At 36.9% G+C, this 22,820-nt stretch overlaps 1 long non-coding RNA gene across 1 annotated transcript in view; it reads right to left on the reverse strand.

The window, feature by feature from the left end:
• The window catches only part of LOC120519980, a 42,534-nt gene extending 25,306 nt beyond the window's left edge, over nt 1-17,228 (reverse strand). The window contains exon 1 of the long non-coding RNA XR_005631727.1: nt 17,178-17,228. This is a non-coding gene — a long non-coding RNA (uncharacterized LOC120519980). The remainder of the gene's footprint in view (nt 1-17,177) is intronic.
• Nucleotides 17,229-22,820: the final 5,592 nt, after the last annotated feature.

A 22,820-nucleotide genomic window follows, 5' to 3' on the forward strand; every position in this document is an offset into this window, starting at 1 on the left:
TTGAATGGCCTTCACGATCCCCTGACTTAAACCCAATAGAACATCTGTGGGACATTATGTTTCGGTCCATTAGGCGCCGCCAGGTTGCTCCTTAGACTGTACAACAGCTCAGGGATGCCCTCATACAGATCTGGGAGGAAATGCCACAAGACACCATCTGTCATCTCATTAGGAGCATGCCCAGACGTTGTCAAGCATGCATACAAGCTCGTGGGGGCCACACAAGATACTGAAAAGCATTTTGAGTAGCAGAAATTAAGTTTTTGAAAAAATGGACTAGCCTGCCACATCTTCATTTCACTCTGATTTTAGGGTGTCTACACAATTGAGCCCTCTGTAGACAGAAAACTTTTATTTCCATTAAAAGACTTGGCATCCTTTTGTTCCTAAGACATTGCCCTGTCGTTATTTGTATAGATATCCAACTTCATATTGAGATCTGATGTATCTAATGTGTTTCTTTAAAGTGTTCCTTTAATTATATATATATATATACACACACACACACACACTCCGATCTACATACTGTCAAATAAACGACCCACACACCATAGCACAACATGAGAGGCTTTACCTTTAGCGAGGACGTCTGAGGTTCGATTCGCGAGAGTGGGTGCAGCGAGTATGTACTGCCTGATGAGCCCAGAATTAGGGCGAAGCACGTGCTGCATACTGTTTGCATTATTTGATAGTAAAACTATTTCAATATATTCAAAATATATATATATATCAGCGCTTACCGATTCATTTTACCCTCGCAACCCCTTAGTTTGGAAGAGGTATGAAAAAATATGAGGTTAACGCAGAAAACCAGATCACCAATTTAAGCTTTAGGAATCATAGATACTTTATTCGACATCAATAATTGTTTTGGTAAAGCCATACTCGGTGTAATCCTCTTTCCATGTTATAATATTTCCACGACTAGCCAAGATTAAATGAACGGTAAAAAAGTAAGAGCGAAGTGAGGGTGACTCAGGCAGGCAGGCGACAGCTCAATAGCTCGAATTTGGATATACAGTAAGTATGTTCTATTTAGTCGCCAGAAATATCTTTGGTAGGAATGTAAGTTGGATTTAGTCTTTAAATTTCTATGGTGAAGAAAAATTTATGCAATGATGATTAAATTTAACTTTCATTCCTACTAAATATATTTCTGTCGACCAAATAAAAATTACTTATATTTAAAATTTAAATAGAACTTGAACAAATACGATAGTTCATAATACCCACGCAGCACTAAGTGCACGTAAGATTAGCAGTCATCCTTTTAACAAAGCGGCGTATTGCACTGATCTGAAATAGCCTGCCCATTTAATTATTTAGGAATGGATAGATAAATTAAGATTTTGTACAAATAATGTTTTAAATTTTTCTTCCTCAATGGATTCTGGCACCCCAGCAACAGCTGCTGCACCCCAAAAGTGATATGTGTATATATATATATATATATATATATATATATATATATATATATATATATATACAGTGGTGTGAAAAACTATTTGCCCCTTCCTGATTTCTTATTCTTTTGCATGTTTGTCACACAAAATGTTTCTGATCATCAAACACATTTAACCATTAGTCAAATATAACACAAGTAAACACAAAATGCAGTTTTTAAATGATGGTTTTTATTATTTAGGGAGAAAAAAAATCCAAACCTACATGGCCCTGTGTGAAAATGTAATTGCCCCCTTGTTAAAAAAACAACCTAACTATGGTGTATCACACCTGAGTTCAATTTCCGTAGCCACCCCCAGGCCTGATTACTGCCACACCTGTTTCAATCAAGAATTCACTTAAATAGGAGCTGCCTGAAACAGAAAAGTAGACCAAAAGCACCTCAAAAGCTAGACATCATGCCAAGATCCAAAGAAATTCAGGAACAAATGAGAACAGAAGTAATTGAGATCTATCAGTCTGGTAAAGGTTATAAAGCCATTTCTAAAGCTTTGGGACTCCAGTGAACCACAGTGAGCACCATTATCCACAAATGGCAAAAACATGGAACAGTGGTGAACCTTTCCAGGAGTGGCCGGCCGACCAAAATTACCCCAAGAGCGCAGAGACGACTCATCCGAGAGGTCACAAAAGACCCCAGGACAGCGTCTAAAGAACTGCAGGCCTCACTTGCCTCAATTAAGGTCAGTGTTCACGACTCCACCATAAGAAAGAGACTGGGCAAAACGGCCTGCATGGCAGATTTCCAAGGCAACCGCTGTTAAGCAAAAGAACATTAGGGCTCGTCTCAATTTTGCTAAGAAACATCTCAAGGATTGCCAAGACTTTTAGGAAAATACCTTGTGGACTGATGAGACAAAAGTTGAACTTTTTGGAAGGCAAATGTCCTGTTACATCTGGCGTAAAAGGAACACAGCATTTCAGAAAAGAACATCATACCAACAGTAAAATATGGTGGTGGTAGTGTGATGGTCTGGGGTTGTTTTGCTGCTTCAGGACCTGGAAGGCTTGCTGTGATAGATGGAACCATGAATTCTACTGTCTACCAAAAAATCCTGAAGGAGAATGTCCGGCCATCTGTTCGTCAACTCAAGCTGAAGCGATCTTAGGTGCTGCAACTTGACAATGACCCAAAACACACCAGCAAATCCACCTCTGAATGGCTGAAGAAAAACAAAATGAAGACTTTGGAGTGGCCTAGTCAAAGTCCTGACCTGAATCCAATTGAGATGCTATGGCATGACCTTAAAAGGCTGTTCATGCTAGAAAACCCTCAAATAAAGCTGAATTACAACAATTCTGCAAAGATGAGTGGGCCAAAATTCCTCCAGAGTGCTGTAAAAGACTCATTGCAAGTTATCGCAAATGCTTGATTGCAGTTATTGCTGCTAAGGGTGGCCCAACCAGTTATTAGGTTCAGGGCAATTACTTTGTCACACAGGGCCATAGGTTTGGGTTTTTTCTCCCTAAATAACAAAACCATCATTTAAAAACTGCATTTGTGTTTACTTGTGTTATATTTGACTAATGGTTAAATGTGTTTGATGATCAAAACATTTTGTGTGACAAACATAATATTTTGTCTAAGAAATCAGAAAAGGCAAATAGTTTTCACACCACTGTATGCCATACAGGGGTGTGAAAAACTATTTGCCCCCTTCCTGATTTCTTATTCTTTTGCATGTTTGTCACACAAGATGTTTCTGATCATCAAACACATTTAACCATTAGTCAAATATAACACAAAGAAACACAAATGCAGTTTTAAATGATGTTTTTTATTATTTAGGGAGAAAAAATCCAAACTTACATGGCCCTGTGTGAAAAAGTAATTACCCCCTTGTTAAAAAATAACCTAACTGTGGTGTATCACACCTGAGTTCAATTTCCGTAGCCACCCCAGGCCTGATTACTGCCACACCTGTTTCAATCAAGAAATCACTTAAATAGGAGCTGCCTGACACAGAGAAGTAGACCAAAAGCACCTCAAAAGCTAGACATCATACCAAGATCCAAAGAAATTCAGGAACAAATGAGAACAGAAGTAATTGAGATCTATCAGACTGGGCAAAAACAGCCTGCATGGCAGATTTCCAAGGCGCAAACCACTGTTAAGCAAAAAGAACATTAGGGCTCGTCTAAATTTTGCTAAGAAAAATCTCAATGATTGCCAAGACTTTTGGGAAAATACCTTGTGGACTGAGACAAAAGTTGAACATTTTGGAAGGCAAATGTCCCGTTACATCTGGTGTAAAAAGGAACACGGCATTTCAGAAAAAGAACATCATACCAACAGTAAAATATGGTGGTGGTAGTGTGATGGTCTGGGGTTGTTTTGCTGCTTCAGGACCTGGAAGGCTTGCTGTGATAGATGGAACCATGAATTCTACTGTCTGCCAAAAAATCCTGAAGGTTTATAGACAAAGGCGGACTAACTTTCTCTCTTTCTTTCCTAGGTGACGAAGCAGAAGCGGAAGTAGAAGCAGACAATGGCCGACAGTGAGATGAATTGCGTTGCCGTCGTCGTCGAAGAACTCCAGGCACTAGACAAACAGATTCAGAAACTCCTGTCCAGATGAAGGTACCTCAGAGACATGAAGACTTGGCTGCTGGACAAACCACACCCAACAACTGAAGTCGGCGTAACATCAACCCCACCTCTACCACTCAAGTCCAAGGGCAAGTAAGCTTCACCCCCGCGCCTCGTAGGAGCAACGACAACACTGATGAAGACCTCGACGGGTTTCAGCTTTGCAGGCGGGGGTTCAAGGCTAGAACACCTCCATCAGCACAGGCGAGCATTCAAATCCAGAACTGATTCGACCCTCTCTGCGTCCCCAGTCTGCCTTCAACCCCGGGTGATGTAATCGTGGTAGGTGATTTGATTCTATGAAACCTGAATATCACGTGCCCTAATCGAAAATCCTTTGTTTCTTGTTTTCCTGGTGCTCGAGTTCGAGATGTGATGAGGTGGGTGCCGACCTTCTACCAGAAGCACAAGAGGGCAATTGATCCATCATTCTACACGCGCGTAAACGACATAAGGCACCGAGAGTCGGAGGTTCTCAAGGCTGACTTCGCAGCACTAGTTGAAGACACGAAGGAGAGGACCCCATCCGCAAAAATCTTCATCTCGGGTCCACTACCTCTCGTCAGACGATCGAATGAATACTACAGTCATCTGCTGGGTTTAAACAACTGGCTGAGAGGCTTCTGCGAGAATCAAGACATCGGGTTTATAGACAACTGGGATCTTTTTTGGGAAAGGCCGCGCTTCTTCAAGCGGGATGGACTGCATCCGAATAGATTTGGCGCCCGGGTCCTCTCCAAAACATCGCTAAGGTAATTCGTCTATCTTGACTGTCTACTTCTACTTTTAACCCCTTACGTAATGCTACTGCTTTGATAGGACATAATGGCTTAACAGAGTCTTCCGTTAAAGTGCACAACATTAATAATCTAATAACAAATCTTAATGCACGTAAAAAATCTAGGCAGTGCGGCATAAACACCAATAATTTAATTGAAATTACTACTTCAGATCAACACTGCATTAAGACTATAAAAACGGATTGTAGATTACATAAAAAGTACACACAGAGCGGCGTTAACAAAAATAACTTAATTTTTGTTCCGATTACCAATAACACGCATAAAATTCAGCTCTGCCCTTCAGAAACATTAAATATGGCACTATTAAATGTTAGAGCTTTAACTAACAAGACATTTTTTATAAACGATCTTATTAGTGATAGAAAATTGATTTTATTGCACTAAATGAAACATGGCTTAACTCAAATGGCGCGGTTGTTTTAACCGAGTCTGCGCCTCCGGATTACAGTTTTACTCGTGCAGACCGCCAGGGAAAAAGGGCGGATTGGCAAACATTTACTCAGCATTAAAATGTAAAGATGTTAGTTTTGGTAAATTTAAGTCCTTTGAGTATCTCGCCGTTGTTATTCATGGAGATTCTCACGTTCTAGTATTATCCGTGTATAGACCTCCTAAATATAACGCGTCTTTCCTTGAGGAATTCTCTGACTTAATGTCAATTTTAGTTACAAACTATGACGCACTCTTAATAGTCGGCAACTTTAACTTTCATGTCGACAATCAGTGTGACCAAAAGGTAAAGGAATTCATGAACCTCCTGGACTCTTTTGATTTGAGGCAGCTCGTTAATCAGCCTACACATAAAGCAGGTCATACGTTAGACTTAGTGATTACTAAAGGACTTAAAGTTGATATAAAGCAGGTCATTGATATTGGTCTATCAGACCATTTCCTTCTACTATTTAATATAGAAATAAAGATAGAAAACACTCATGAGAAGCATTTTGTTAAAAAACGCTTCTTTGACTCATCAGCAGCTTTAAAGCTTACAACTATTCTAAGCAATCAGTCCGTTTATAGTGCCAACTATAATAGCGAGGATAATGTAAATAGTAAAGTGGAAAACTTTAATTCTAAAGTAAGAGCTGCTGTTGACATAGTTGCACCTGAAAAGACAGTTAAAAAATCTTCTAGTATTGTTATTCCATGGAAGACCCAAAGAGTGTCTGATTTAAAAGAACATGTCGTAGAGCTGAGCGTAAATGGAGGAAAACTAAACTAACTATCCATTATGAGATATTGAAGGCTAAAATAACAGAATACAATAACACTGTCCGTCTTGAGAGGCGCTATTTCTCTAATATTATAAATAACAATGCTAGTAATCCCAGAGTCTTATTTTCAACAATTGATCATCTGTTAAACCCAGGTAACACAAAGGAATGCCCCCAGAATACTTCCAGTGAAACCTGTGAGAACATTGCTGTATTTTTCAATCAAAAAATTAATGATATTAGAGATAACATAGTATATCTCCCCAACACTGCAGAACCTCCAAAGCCCCGGTACTCCATTATAAACAAATTAAATTCTTTCACCAGGATAGATTTACCTGAATTACATAGTATAATCTCTCAACTGAAACCCTCCACCTGCATCCTTGACCCAATACCAACCAGGTTTTTCAAAGAAATATCAGGCGTGCTAATTGACAATATTCTGGACATAGTTAATTCGTCATTAGATACAGGGGTCTTTCCAGACTGTCTTAAGACTGCTGTAGTTAAACCCCTGCTCAAGAAAAATAATCTTGACCCCTCTGCCTTTGAAAATGTTAGACCCATCCCCAACCTGCCCTTCTTAAGTAAAATTCTAGAGAAGGCAGTCATTTTGCAATTAAATGACCACCTCAATAAACATGCTATTCTTGATAAATTTCAGTCAGGTTTTAGAACAAATCACAGCACAGAAACTGCACTGTTAAAGTAGTAAATGACTTGCGGGTAAATGCAGACAGAGGCCATTTATCTGTTCTCATCCTCTTAGATCTGAGTGCAGCATTTGACACCATTGATACCTGGCAGGTAGAAAATTCTTTGTGAGTTGTGGTAATCACATCTCAAAGACACATGATATCCGATATGGTGTTCCACAAGGCTCTATCCTGGGTCCGCTGCTTTTCTCAATCTACATGCTTCCGTTAGGTCAGATTATCTCAGCTTACAACGTGAGTTACCACAGCTATGCTGATGACACACAGCTGTACTTATCAATAGCACCTGATGACTCCGAATCTTTCGATACACTAACACAATGTCTTACTGGTATTTCTGAATTGATGAATAGTAATTTTCTCACACTAAATAAAGAGAAAACTGAAATCTTAGTAATTGGCAATAATGGATTCAATGAGGTTATCAGAAATAAACTTGATGCACTAGGATTAAAACTTAAGACGGAAGTAAAAAACTTGGGGGTAACCGTTGACTGTAATCTGAATTTTAAATCGCATATTCATCAGACCACTAGGACAGCATTTTTTCACTTAAGAAACATAGCAAAAGTTAGACCTCTTATATCATTGAAAGATGCTGAGAAATTAATCCATGCTTTGTTTTCAGTAGACTAGATTACCGTAAAGCACTCCTCACAGGACTACCCAAAAAGACATAAATCACTTGCAACGAGTGCAGAATGCAGCTGCTAGAATCCTAACTGGGAAAAGAAAATCCGAACACATTTCTCCAGTTTTGATGTCACTACACTGGTTGCCTGTGTCATTCAGGATTGACTTTAAAATACTGCTTATGGTTTATAAAGCCTTAAATAATCGCGCTCCATCTTATATATCGGAATGCCTGACACATTATATTCCAAATCGTAACCTTAGATCTTCAAATGAGTGTCTCCTTATAATTCCAAAAGCTAAACTTAAAAGAAGTGGTGAAGCAGCCTTCTGCTGTTATGCACCTAAAATCTGGAATAGCCTGCCAATAGGAATTCGCCAGGCAAATAGAGTAGAGCACTTTAAACCACTGCTGAAAACACATTACTTTAACATGGCCTTCTCATAACTTCACTTTTAACTTAATACTGATACTCTGTATGTTCAATTCATCACAATAACTATTCATAGTGGCTCTAAAATCCTATTGACCCCAACTCTCTGTTCTGTTTTTTTCCGTTTTTTGTGGGTGCCGCCCTGCGCCACCACCACCTACTCAAAGCATCATGATGCACCAACATTGATGGACTGAAAGCCAGAAGTCTACATGGACCATAATCATCAGGTCCTTCCATGAAAACCCTAAATACAAAGAGGACTGTTTGACTTATGTTAGGTAGATTGCCCAGAGGGGACTGGGTGGTCTCGTGGTCTGGAACCCCCACAGATTTTATTTTTTTTCTCCAGCTCTTGATGTTTTTTTTCTGTCCACCCTGGCCATCGGACCTTACTTATTCTATGTTAATTAATGTTGACTTATGTTTATTTTTTATTGTGTCTTCTATTTTTCTATTCATTTTGTAAAGCACTTTGAGCTACATTTTTTTGTATGAATATGTGCTATATAAATAAATGTTGATTGATTGATTGATTGAAGGAGAATGTCTGGCCATCTGTTCGTCAACTCAAGCTGAAGCGATCTTGGGTGCTGCAACAGGACAATGACCCAAAACACACCAGCAAATCCACCTCTGAATGGCTGAAGAAAAACAAAATGAAGACTTTGGAGTGGCCTAGTCAGAGTCCTGACCTGAATGCAATTGAGATGCTATGGCATGACCTTAAAAAGGCGCTTCATGCTAGAAAACCCTCAAATAAAGCTGAATTACAACAATTCTGCAAAGATGAGTGGGCCAAAATTCCTCCAGAGTGCTGTAAAAGACTCATTGCAAGTTATCGCAAACGCTTGATTGCAGTTATTGCTGCTAAGGGTGGCCCAACCAGTTATTAGGTTCTGGGGGCAATTTACTTTTCACACAGGGCCATGTAGGTTTGGATTTTTTCTCCCTAAATAATAAAACCATCATTTAAAACTGCATTTTGTGTTTACTTGTGTTATATTTGACTAATGGTTAAATGTGTTTGATGATCAGAAACATTTTGTGTGACAAACATGCAAAAGAATAAGAAATCAGGAAGGGGGCAAATAGTTTTTCACACCACTGTAGACAGATAGATAGATATAGGTATATGTAAATGTGTGTCTGTATATATATATATACTAGTAAAAAATACCAGCTTGCAGCGAGAAGTAGTGTGTTAAAGAAGTAATGAAAAAGAAAAGGAAATATTTTGAAAATAACGTAACATGATTGTCAATGTAATTGTTTTGTCACTTGTGAGTGATGAGTGTTGCTGTCATATATATATATATATATAGCAAAATACCCGCGCTTCGCAGCGATGTCATGTGTTAAAGAAGTTATGAAAAAGAAAAGGAAACATTTTAAATATAACGTAACATGATTGTCAAAGTACTGTAATTGCTTTGTGTATTTGGTGGCAGCGTCACAAAGTTGTTTTAGGTAGCTGCATCAGAAAATGTACCACGTCGTCTGACACGCCTCCTTTTACTGTTTTCTCACAGCTTGGATTGCTGCTGTCATATATACACACACACACACACACACACACACTGTACATACATACATACACACACATACATACACATATATATATATATATATATATATACACATACATATCTTCATATCTACATATCTATATACATACCTATCTACATCATATATACACACACATACATACACACACACAAATTATATGTGTGTGTGTGTGTATATATATATATATATATATACACATACATACATATATATACACATACATATACTTGTGTGTATGTTTGTATGTGTCTATATGTGTGTGTATAGCTTTGGTCACTGAGTGCAAGGGAAAAATAATAAAATATAGTCTATAAGTTATTAAACAGTAAAACATTAACGTTTTAAGAAGTACAGGTACATTGAGCACTACTGGAGTGGTTGCGGTAAACTACATTTTAAAGACTGTGTAACACAACAGGTAAGTAACTAACAGCAGCTAAAATGTATATGGATCATCTCTCGGTAGTAGATCCCTTTTGAAAGGCGCTACACGACGGCTGTGGTATAGAAATTACATTTTCTATGTGAGCGTTCAAATTTGTGCCTCTGGTAATGTGCCTTACCGGCATTTAAAGAAAATTAGTTTTGTGTCCTCTGCAGTGTTAAGAGAGAAAGGCTTTGGTTTGGGATAAAAGGAAAAAAGGTGTAAAGAAAGGAAAGTTGCCTTTTCTTTTATATAGTATAGAGAGATGTGTTAAGCTGGCGTTATGATCGCCTTTTGGGGACAGTCGCGGTGGGTCTTGTGTAGACTGGTGAGACGTCCCGCCATTAATCGGCTGTGATGGCACTGTCAGTCCTCACTCGTGTGCGTGTCTTCATAATCCGAGGTGAGGACCTCATAATCGTATCGTGCAAAAGAAAGTGTGAATCGCCTTAATATTATTTTGCCGTGGTGTAGAAAAGGGGTCCCGTGTTTGCACTTGTCTGGGCTATAGCGCAGGGGGAGGATGAAAAAAATTAAAAGTGCTCACTTTGACTTAAGGCAGAAGCGCAGTCAGCGTCTCAAAGGCCGGCACAGCTATGCACGCGCGCTGGCTGCTCGACTTTTGCTGGGCAGGAGACCCCTTTTGTACACACGTTCATGATATCAAAAGTCTCAGCGCTCTTTGGAGGTAATTCATATATTATATATATAGCAAAATACCCGCCTCTAGCGGAGAAGTAGTGTGTTAAAGAAGTAATGAAAAGAAAAGGAAACATTTTAATAATAACGTAACATGATTGACATTGTCATGAGTGTTGCTGTCATATATATGCCTGCCTAAATAAGTCACCCTCGCTTGCTCTTACTTTTTACCGTTCATTTAATCATGGCTAATGGCGGAAAAATTATAAAATGGAAGGAGGATGGCTTTACCAAAACAATTATTGATGGCGAATCGATTATTCATAAAGCTTGAATTGGTGATCTGTTTTTCTGTGTTAACCTCATATTTTTCATACTTCTTCTCAAACTAAGGTGGTGCGAGGGTAAAATGAATCGGGATGCGCTGATCAATGTAATCGTGTACCAGGAAATCATGCATTGACAAAAGCTCCCTTTGCTTGTAATGCAAAGTGTGATTAAATGCATTATTTTTAGCGCTATGGAGCACATGCATCGAAGCTTCTCAGCTGTGCTTGTGCTAAGAAAAGGAAAGATTTTAAAAATAACGTAACACGATTGTCAATGTAACCTTTTGTAAGTAGTGCCTGGAGGATTCAGTGTGGAGAAACTCTAGAGAGAGCGTGTGTATTAACTTGTGGATTTTTCTGTGAGTATTTGGTGGCAGTCTGACGAAGTTGCTTCGGAAGACGGCGTTAGCGCTGAGCTCAGCTCAGAGTAAATGAGATGAATGGAGGGAGATGATGACGTGACTCCCCACCCGCCTTAACTGTCAATCCCCACAAACACAGTCTCGGAATTTGCATAAGCACACCCCTTCACCTACAATTTTAACTTAGTTACAAAGTGATCAAAACTCGTTTATATCCCGCGTCCTCTCATTAAACTTGTATCCCGCATTACCTGTGGGCATGTGAAACGCCAGCGTAGCCTGTCTATGAACTTAATTTAAAGTTTAGGTTTACACCTTGCTTTCTTTCGAGGTAGCAGCACTCATGAATATGGTAGTATATGTCACTCGCCGCTTCTTATTGTTTCGCTGCCTTCTCAATTATATAATGCATGTTTTCTTAAGCGCTTTTGGAGGTCTTCCTGGTTTTCTACGCACTGCGTTGACAGTCAGTTCACGTGATTACGGGAGGCGTGATGATGTCACGAAACTCCGCCCCACGCCATTCCAGCTCAACTCCATTACAGTTAATGGAGAAAATACCTTCCAGTTATGACCATTAGGCATAGAATTTCGAAATGAAACCTGCCCAACTTTTGTAAGTAAGCTGTAAGGAATGAGCCTGCCAAATTTCAGCCTTCTACCTACAGGGAAGTTGGAGAATTAGTGATGAGTGAGTGAGTGAGTGAGGGCTTTGCCTTTTATTAGTATATATATATATATATATATATATATATATATATATATATATATATATATATATATATATATATGCCAGCAACACTCATGACAATGACAAAACAATTACATTGTCAATCATGTTACGTTATTATTAAAATGTTTCCTTTTCTTTTCATTACTTTAACAGACTACTTCTCTGCTGCAAAGCTGGGTATTTTGCTATATATGTGTGTATATATATATATATATATATATATGCATATATATGTATATATATATGTGTGTGTGTCTATGTATGTGTCTGTGTCTATATATATATATGACAGCAACACTCATATCAGTGACAAAACAATTACATTAACAATCATCTTACGTTATTTTTAAAATGTTTCCGTTTCTTTTTCATAACTTCTTTAACACACTACTTCTCCGCTGCAAAGCGCGGGTATTCTGCTAGAACTAAATAAATTGCAAAATATTTTAAATAAATCCAGGTCAAACTTTGTTAAAATTACAAGAGTAAAACAAGCTGTTAACTTTAATTTTATCCATTAGCTGTTTTACATGCGCTCTCCGGCTTTTCAACCCCTGCTTTGTTGCAGCAGCTTCTGATTTCTCCCTGCCTTCAAGGAAGAAAGCAGCTTCTATTTTGAGTATTCTGAGTTTGATTAAACCTTTGGATATTTACATAAACTAAATAGCATAAAGGCAGCCTGAGGGTTAGTGCCTCACAGTTTCAATATTCTGGGTTCAAATCCTAGACCGAAGACTGTAATAGTGGAATTTATAAAGCCCTCTTATTAACTGTACTCTATATCTAATGAACAACATCCTGTAACTATATTATTACAAATATTACTTCAGTTGCCACTGACTTACATGGTACAGGGTATAATAAACAACAATACTTAGCTTCTGTTATGATGTATAAAATCTACAAATTATTCTCTATTTTTATTACATTTGGCTCACTCTGAACAAGATGAATTCAGATGCAGGACACTTGAATAGATATTATAATATCAAAAGCATATCTTCCTCCCTTATACCTCACTTTTATAACAGCTGCTCACAACAAAGTGCTAAATTGGTTTTACACCCTGGGAAAGAAAGATTTGGTGATACCCGAGGCTATTGATTACTTTTTGGATGAACACCTGACAGAGCTACTTGGTGTACAATCTTGGGAAGGAGGATAGGCCGATATCTCATACAACATCAAATAACTTTATTATTTGGGGAAAGATAGATTAAAGAGTTTGAGCAAAATTCCTCTATCATATGGAGAGCCAGCCAATCGGGTGCATGCAGCAATTATGTGTTGTGAAACCGTGATAGAATTTTATAGTAAATATGCCTCGTCTGAAGAGCGACATAGGAAGGAGGAAGAAGAAGAGAAGACAAGACATCAGGAGAAGAGAACAGAGCGACGTCACAAGAGGGCATCAACAAAGTGCGACATTTTCATCTGATCGTCGGAAAAATATATAATGAACAGCTGTGAGTGCTAGATCACAAGCCGCCTGTGACATTCATCCTTCTCATCTTTACTTTTTCTAAATACGAAATATATTCAGACTTTACTATGACAGTGTTCTCCCCAGAATTTTTTTCCAGCCGGGTGGCAAGAAAAGTAGTTGGGTGGGGTGGGACAGGGAAATTTGGTGGTGGAGAAAATTAAATGTGCATTATTTTTATTAGTTAATTATTATTATTTATTTCCCAATGTTTACTATGACTTTCTTTAAGGTTTGACACTTGTGCCACAATATTTTTATTAAATTTAAGAAGTTTGCAATTCAGGATACTGCAACTCTAAAATAAATTTTAAATAACAATTGTTATGACATAAACCAAGAGGCCCAAGTATTATCGCTGTCAGGAAGAAAAGTGAAAACAATGAAAAAAAAGTATGGGAAACCTAATGAAAAGAAATAAAAAAATATTCTTCAAAGCCAACTTGCATACGCAGAAGGTGTCTTCAGTTAAATATTTTTTCTTCTTTTTTTCCTAGAGGCCAAGTTGTCTGCGGCTTTCACATAATCAAAGTTCCAAGTATCTGGGTACTCCAAGGAGATCGAAAACCCCCTTTCACCTTCAGCTGTGGTCAATGGGATAACTAGACCAATATGAGCTACTCTGGCTAAATTTGGAAACTACTCCTTGAGTTGCTGCCATTTTTACTAAAATCTGTTTTGGACTGATGTCTTTGTATGATTGACTTATGATCATTTTTGGCACAACTGTCCATTCTTGCCTGCTACTTTCATATTTTAAAATTGGAGGGCTATCATTTTTGGAGTAATGATCGAAAAGAATTTCAACAGAATCACTTGAATCGTGAGTTTCTGCATTGAAAACTTTTTGAAAAGCTGGAAAAAATTGGCATGTCAGGGAATCCTGCATCTAGGTGCCTGTCTGCCGTCTCTAGGTATTTATCATATATTGCAGTTTTAAATGACATTACATAACTCTGTGTATAAATCATAAGACTTAAATTTGAGCCCTGGTCCAATGTGCACCTGGCTTATGTCTGAGTCTTATATACTTCTGAGCTTAAGCTTAAAAGCTGACGCTGTTATTTTATTATTCACTATGATAAAATGTACTTCTTGTCCTTTATATATAACCCCCTAAGAGAAGTGCTATATTTATGGCATAACATTTCTGTCTATCAAATGCTCCCAGTAGAACAGTTTCAACTTATAATTACAATTACCTCACTATTAACTCTATAACTGTAATATTACACAACCTGAGCCATTTTATGAGCCATGTGCACTATCTGCACTATATTTTTATGTTGTACTATTGCACTTATTCTTTCATATAGTATATGTTTCATTGTTTTATTATTGTTATTTTATAGGAAAATATATTTATAGAGGATTTGTATATTGAATCTCATTGTACTGTACAATGAAAAGGAAGGAATTCACAAAGAGAGCACATATTAATAGATGATGAAGACTAGCTTCAAGTCAATTTAGTTTTCTAAGAGCTATCTTCTTGGAGCTGTGAGCTGTTTGAATACTAGGATGTATACTTGATATTTTTTGATGAAATGTATTAAAGTATGTATATTACATTTTACAAATAAATTATTAACTACAATTAAATAATGTGTACTGTTAATAATTAAACATGTGCGACACGGTGGCACAGCAGTAGTGATGAGCTGGCCCTATCCATAGATTGATCCTACCTTGTGTTGTATGCTTCCTGGGCTGGCGTGACCCTGGATAGATAAATGGATGAAATAATTCAAGATGTATTACCAAAATTTTTCAATGATCCTTAAAGTCTTGAAAAATCTGATTTAAGCTTACAGCTGGGTATACATTTAATATAAAGCTTATATTGTGGCGATTTGTTATGTGGAGAGAAAAAATGGAAAGACAGGATTTGGGGTTGGTACGTTTGAAAGACACAGTACTGCTGCAATAAATTATTTCATCCAGGATCGCGGCCCCAGAAAATATCTTGCTGGAAGCAGGACAAGTCCCTGGATGGGAGAGGCACGAGCAATTCTGGATGCGGTGGAGGTAGGAATTATTCTGGATGGGGTTTGGAGGCAGAAACAATACCTGGACAGGGCTGCAGGAACAATTCTTGGACGGGGTGCTACCTAATTGCAAACACTGCCCCACTGTGTCCCCATGTTTAGTACGTACTTTAATGCATTTCTTAATGAAAATTATGTCAAGTATAAATATTAGTATTTTAAAATGTTGAGAGAGCTGCAATATAATAAATGTAGTGTATTCTGTGTGGCAATCCGTGCCATTATGCTCCTATGTGTGAAAGAGAAAGACCATTTAAGAAGCACATAGTGATTCACACACATACAATGCAAACCATTTAACGTGCTGCTTTAGTTACGATGGGATTTGAGAAATTCTAGTAAACATTGATTTTAAGATGAAGGTTACAATGTTCTACTTTAAATGACAAAATATACCACCAGATTAAAGTGAAAATTTTCAGATTTAAGTCAACATTTCGATCTCTTTCTTCTTCATTGTGCATTTTTTTATTTACACTTCTGTATGACACCCAGGCAGTGGGTCGACTTTGACATCCTACCACTTCATTTTATATTTCGGGCACTGTGTAAGTTTCTGAACTTGAACTTTCGAGTGCCATTCCACCACGTTCCTTTTGTTGCTCATGCCACTGCCTAAGACACCAAAAAGTGTGTTTTTCCTCACCTCAGCTTCACTGAGTAGGACCTACACTTGGCATTTGCAAAAATCTCCTTATTTACATGTGCATTTGCCGTTAACTTTTAACAAAATACTGAATGGAAAGGGATATTTATATTGATTTTCATATTCAGATATGTAAAATTGTGGGAGGAGTCGGGGTAGGGCTATAAGGCATGTGCGTTAAATTTCACGTTTGTTGGGATTTATAAAGGGGAAGTGTGTGGAACCTAGCAAACAAACAGTTTTATTCATCTGGAATTTTTTGTGCATACGCATGTTTCTGTTTTTGTCCGTACGCCATGTTTTAGTGTGAATTCTATGCACGTTTCTACAAATGAAGCCCCTGTTGATTACTGATCAGCCGTTCAACTTAGTATTCCAAATCTGTCCGAGTAGAAGCATAGGCAACTATCTGGAAAAACTTAATTTTATAATTAACTACTCGCAAAAGGATGTCAATTGCCTATGGAAACATATTACTAAGTACCATATAATGCATGAACATTACTTTGCATGGAATAGAGGAAGGTAACAATTGTTCTTTATTCACAAACATTCTGATTTATCTGCTATGTCTGTTATATTAGTGGTGATTAATAAAATAACTGTGCTAGCTCTCATACTCTATGTGAGTATTGTGGTTTGAACATCTGAAATTTTGACATAGAGACACCTGGTTTAGGAAACTGACTACGGTTGTAAAATAGGCTAGAAGACAAATAACTAATTTTTCATGCAATGAGTGACCAATAAAAGAGACAACCTTCTGTCGTTAAGTGAGGGCACACTCCTCTGGAGCCAAAATCTTCACATTTCCCAGTGCAGAATCAATCAATCAATTAATCATATGTAGCAGGTTAATGCCCATCATGAGGGCAAGAGCATCCCAATTCCTATTTCTGGTAGTAACCCTAGCAGCCAAATGTTCTGAACTACATATTTTTAAATTGCTGAAGCTTTTATCATCAGAATGAACAAATCATATAATATTTGGTTATGTTTGCAATGGTAATTTATTTTATAAATACCAAATGGTCTTCTAGAGAGGAAAAATGCATCAATAAAATAAAGTATTAATTTACTGTACCTGAAATTTCCTTTCCAGTTTTGGGTTTTAATAGTCTGTTCCTAAGAAAACATAATTAAACATTAAGCAGTACATGTCTCAAAATAAATTAGGTTTGTTCTAATAATCATACATGACAAATTTAAATTGCTAAATTTGGCATCACAAAAAAGGCAAAACGACAACAATATTACTGAAAATTTATGTTAGATTTATAATATTCCTTTTTGGTAAAACAAGTCAATAAAAGCAATTGCGCAACATTTATAAAATTACAAGCTGCAATATTTGTACAGTTTAATAGATTTAACTTGTCTGGACTGTTAATGACAAAGTAACTTTGAAGCAGTTAGATGTTTATAAAATATACTTTCCAAGTTGAATAAGTATAAACCGAAGACACCAGTTTTGGAGAAGAACCTCAAGCCATCTGTGAAGTATGTTTGTGAAATGTTATTATTTGGGGTTACTTTGCTGACTCAGGGCCTGGGCAACTTCATCAAGTCAACTGTGAATTCAGCCTCATATCAAAGTATGCTTCAGTAGATTGTGAGGCCTTCTACTGGAAAGTTGAATTTGAAACGGCAATGGGCCCTTCAGTACAATAATGATCTGAAGCACACTAGCAAATCCACTAAGGAATGCTCCAAAAAGAAGAAATTGATGGTTATGGACTGGCCTAGGAAAGCCCTGATTTGAATCCCATTGAAAGTTGTGGGAGCATTTGAAACAGGCAGTACCTGAAGAAAACCGCTAACATCTTACAACTGAAGGAAGTTTGCAGGTGAAGTGGTCAAAATTTGAACTGAGTTGATGTCATAAAACAGTTGAGCAGTTATGCAAAATGCCTACAAGAAGTCATCCCTACTAATAGGGGCAATATCAAGATCTGAAATCAAGGGTGTGCTTACTTTTTTCCTCCAGCAGAAACACAGCTGATGAATACATCTACAGATATTTCTGTTAAATAAATAAATAACTTAAAAGGTACATTTTTCTTGTGTTTTATTCAAGTATATCACCTTTATCGGCAGGTACAGTTTGCATGAAGATCTACTGTTTGCATGTTCAAATATGTAGAAAACGCCAAGAGTTCCCATGGGGTATACTTACTTTTTCAAATGACTGTACATACCATTTAGTGCCTTAGGAAGATAAAGTGACTAATTGAAAACCTCACCTGTCTTGTCAGACACTTTTGTAAAGGTACAGGGCCAGTGATACTTACATAAGTAAGATTCGGGGACAGTCAATAACAAGAACAAATATTTTAAAAAGCAATCAGTGTGCGTTTATGTATATACTTGCAAATACTATTTTGTATATTGTATATACTTTTATATATACTGTTCTGAAGATACATGGAAGTAAGAATTTCATTATGCTATGTACTGTAACACATAACAAATAAACTTAAAAACTAACAATATTAAGCACAGTTTGGAGCAAAATTCTGCAATGATTGGAGCCAATCAACAATATCTATTTTACATGGACGTATATCACAACCATTGGCTCAGCCCCAACTGACATGAAATACAAATGACAACCGCTACAAAGTTTCATTGTTAAATGTGTTACTGCTCTTAGAAAGCTGGTTTACTCTGACAAAATATTGTGCCACAATATTTTTATTAAATTTAAGAAGTTTACAATTCAGGATACAGCAACCCTAAAATAAATTTTAAATAACAATTGTTATGACATAAACCAAGATGCCCAAGTATTGTCGCTGCTTAAAAGCTGACGCTGTTATTTTATTATTCACTATGATAAAATGTACTTCTTGTCCTTATATATAACCCCCTAAGAGAAGTGCTATATTTATGGCATAACATTTCTGTCTATCAAATGCTCCCAGTAGAACAGTTTCAACTTATAAATTACAATTAACTCACTGTTAACTCTACAACTGTAATATTACACAACCTGAGCCATTTTATGAGCCATGTGCATTATCTGCACTATATTTTTATGTTGTACTATTGCACTTATTCTTTCATATAGTATATGTTTCATTGTTTTTATTATTGTTATTTTATAGGAAAAATTAATTTATAGAGGATTTGTATATTGAATCTCATTGTACTGTTCAATGAAAATGTAGGAATTCTAAAAAGAGAGCACATATTAATAGATGATGAAGACTAGCTTCAAGTCAATTTAGTTTTCTAAGAGCTATCTTCTTGGAGCTGTGAGCTGTTTGAATACTAGGATGTATACTTGATATTTTTTGATGAAATGCATTAAAGTATGTATATTACATTTTATAGATAAATTATTAACTACATTTAAATAATGTGCACTGTTAATAATTAAACATGTGCGGACACGGTGGCACAGCAGTAGTGATGAGCTGGCACCCTAATCAGGGATTGATCCTCCCTTGTGTTGTATGCTTCCTGGGACTGGAGTGACCCTGGATAGATAAATGGATTGAATAATTCAACATGTATTACCAAGATTTTCAATGTTCCTCTAACGGTCTTTAAAAATCTGCTTTCTAAGCTTACGGCTGGGTATACATTTAATACAGAGCTTATATTGTGGCGATTGGTTATGTGGAAAGAAAAAATGGAAGGACAGGATTTGTGGGGTTGGTACGTTTGAAAGACACAGTACTGCTGCAATAAATTATTTCATCCAGGGTCAAGGGTGGCGGCGAAAAAATATTTTGCAGGGAAGCAGGACAAGTCCCTGGACGAGAGGCACGAGCAATTCTGGATGGAGTGGAGGTAGGAATTATTCTGGATGGGGTTTGGAGGCAGAAATAATACCTGGGGTCTCATGTATAACGCCTGCATAGAACTCGCACTATAACATGGCATAAGCAATAAAGCCAAAATGTGCTTACGCACAGAAAAATCCAGATGAAGGAATATCAGGGGGGAAATATAAGAATTTCAGCAAATACCAAGTGGAGGCAAAGGAAAAACATACTATTTGTTCAAATAAACAGTAACAACGCTAAACCAGATATGGTATTTGGAATACTATGGCTATTCCTGACCATTATATTGTTAAAAGTTAATTACAATCAGATGCATTACACTAATAAACAATATGCGGTTAGTTTCAGTGTATTTATAAAGCTGCGTCAGGAAAATAAAGAGTAACCTCACAGGAGCAGTAGCATTGCTTTGACGCTGCGCCGCCAGTCTGCAAAACCAAGCGGAGAAATTGAAAACGACAAGGTATGAGGTACCGTGGAAAAGTCGCGTGGCTTTACGCCAAGTGTAGGTTTTATACATTGCAATTTGATCGTGGAAAAGTTTTTACGAATATTTCTGTGCGTGCGACCGCTTTATACATGAGGCCCTTGGACAGGGGATGGAGGAACAATTCTTGGACGGGCGCTATATAATCGCCACTACTCACCCCACTGTGTCCCTATGTTTAGTATGTGACTTTAATGCATTTATTTATGAAAATGATATAAAGTATAAATATTAGTATTTTAAAATGTTGAGAGAGCTGTAATATAATAAATGTAATGTATTCTGTGTGGAGATCCGCGGCTTTACGCTCCTGTGTGTGAAAGAGAAAGACCATTTAAGAAGCACATAGTGATTCACAAACATACAATGCAAACCTTTTAACGGGCTGCTTTAGTTACGATGGGATTTGAGAATTCTAGTAAATTAAATATTGATTTAAAGATGAAGGTTACAATGTTCTACTTTAATGACAAAATATACCACCAGATTAAAGTGAAAATTTTCAGATTTAAGTCAACATTTGATCTCTTTCTTCTTCATTGTGCTATTTTTTTTTTTTTACACTTCCGTATGACACCCAGACTTTGGGTGACTTTGACATCCTACCACTTCATTTTATATTTCAGGCACTGTGTAAGTTTCTGAACTTGAACTTTCGAGTGCCATTCCATCACATTCCTTTTGTTGCTCATGCCACTGCCTAAGCCACCAAAAAGTGTTTTTTTCTCACCTCAGCTTCACTGAGTAGGACCTCCACTTGGCATTTGCAAAACCTCATTTACATGTGCATTTGCGTTGACTTTTAACAAAATACTGAATGGAAAGGGATATTAATATTGATTTTCATATTCAGATATTAAAATTGTGGAGGAGTCAGGGGGGCTATAAGGCATGTGTGTTAAATTTCACGTTTGTTGGGATTTATAATGGGGAAGTGTGTGGAACCTAGCAAACAAACAAGTTTTATTCATTCAATTTTTTTGTGCATATTTCTGTTTTTGTCCGTACGCCATGTTTTAGTGTGAATTCTATGCACGTTTCTACAAATGAAGCCCCTGTTGATTACTGATCAGCCTTTTAACTTAGTATTCCAAATCTGTGAGTAGAAGCATAGGCAACAATCTGGAAAAACTTCATTTTATAATTAACTACTCAAAGGATGTCAATTGCCTATGAAACATATTACTAATAGTACTATAAATGCATGAACATTACTTTGCATGGAATAGAGGAAGGTAACAATTGTTCTTTATCCATAACATTCTGTTTTATCTGCTATATCTGTTATATTAGTGGTGATAGGTAAAATAACTGCTAGCTCTCATACTCTACGTGAGTATTGTGGTTTGAACTCTGAAATTTTGACATAGAGAGACCTAGTTTAGGAAATTGACTATCGTTGTAAAATAGGCTAGAAGACAAATAACTAATTTTTCATGCAATGAGTGACCAATAAAAGAGACAACCTTCCGTCGATAGGTGACAGCACACTCCTCTGGAGCCAAAATTTCACCTCATATTTCCCAGTGCAAAATCAATCATGCAAATCAATCAATTAATTATTCATATGCAAAGGTTAATACCGATCATGAGGGTAAGAGTATCCCAAATTCCTATTTCTGGTAGTACCCCTGGCAGCCAAATGTTCTGAACTACATATTTTTAAATTGCTGAAGCTTTTAATCATCAGATTGAACAAATCATATAAAATTTGGTTATGTTTGCAATGGTAAATTATTTTATAAATACCAAATGGTCTTCAGAGAGGAAAAATGCATCAATAAAATAAAGTATTAATTTACTGTACCTCAGATTCCCTTTCCAGCTTTTGGATCATAATAGTTTGTTCCTAAGAAACATAATTAAACATTATGCAGTACATGTCTCCAAAATAAGTTAGGTTTGTTCTAAAAATCATACATTACAAAATTTAACTTGCTAAATTTGGCATCACAGAAAAGGCAAAACGACATTACTGAAAATTTGTTAGATTTATAATATTCCTTTTTGGTAAAACAAGTCAATAAAAGCAATTGCGAAACATTTAAAAAATTACAAGCTACAATATTTGCACAGTTTAATAGATATAACTTGTCTGGACTGTTAATGACAAATTAACTTTGAAGCAGTTACATGTTTATAAAATATACTTTCCAAGTTGAATAAGTATAAACCGAAGACACCAGTTTTGGAGAAGAACCTCAAGCCATCTGTGAGTATGTTTGTGAAATGTTATTGTTTGGGGTTACTTTGCTGACTCAGGGCCTGGGCAACTTCATCAAGTCAACTGTGAATTCTCGTCAAATCAAAGTATGCTTCAGTAAATTGTGAGGCCTTCTATTCCAAAGTTGAATTTGAAGCGCCATGGACCCTTCAGAACAATATTGATTCCAGCAAACCAAACCACTCAAAAAATCCGTTGAAAAGTTGGGGTGGGAGCCCATTT

The sequence above is a fragment of the Polypterus senegalus genome, unplaced genomic scaffold, assembly GCF_016835505.1.
Source record: "Polypterus senegalus isolate Bchr_013 unplaced genomic scaffold, ASM1683550v1 scaffold_819, whole genome shotgun sequence".
Classification (NCBI taxonomy): domain Eukaryota; kingdom Metazoa; phylum Chordata; class Cladistia; order Polypteriformes; family Polypteridae; genus Polypterus; species Polypterus senegalus.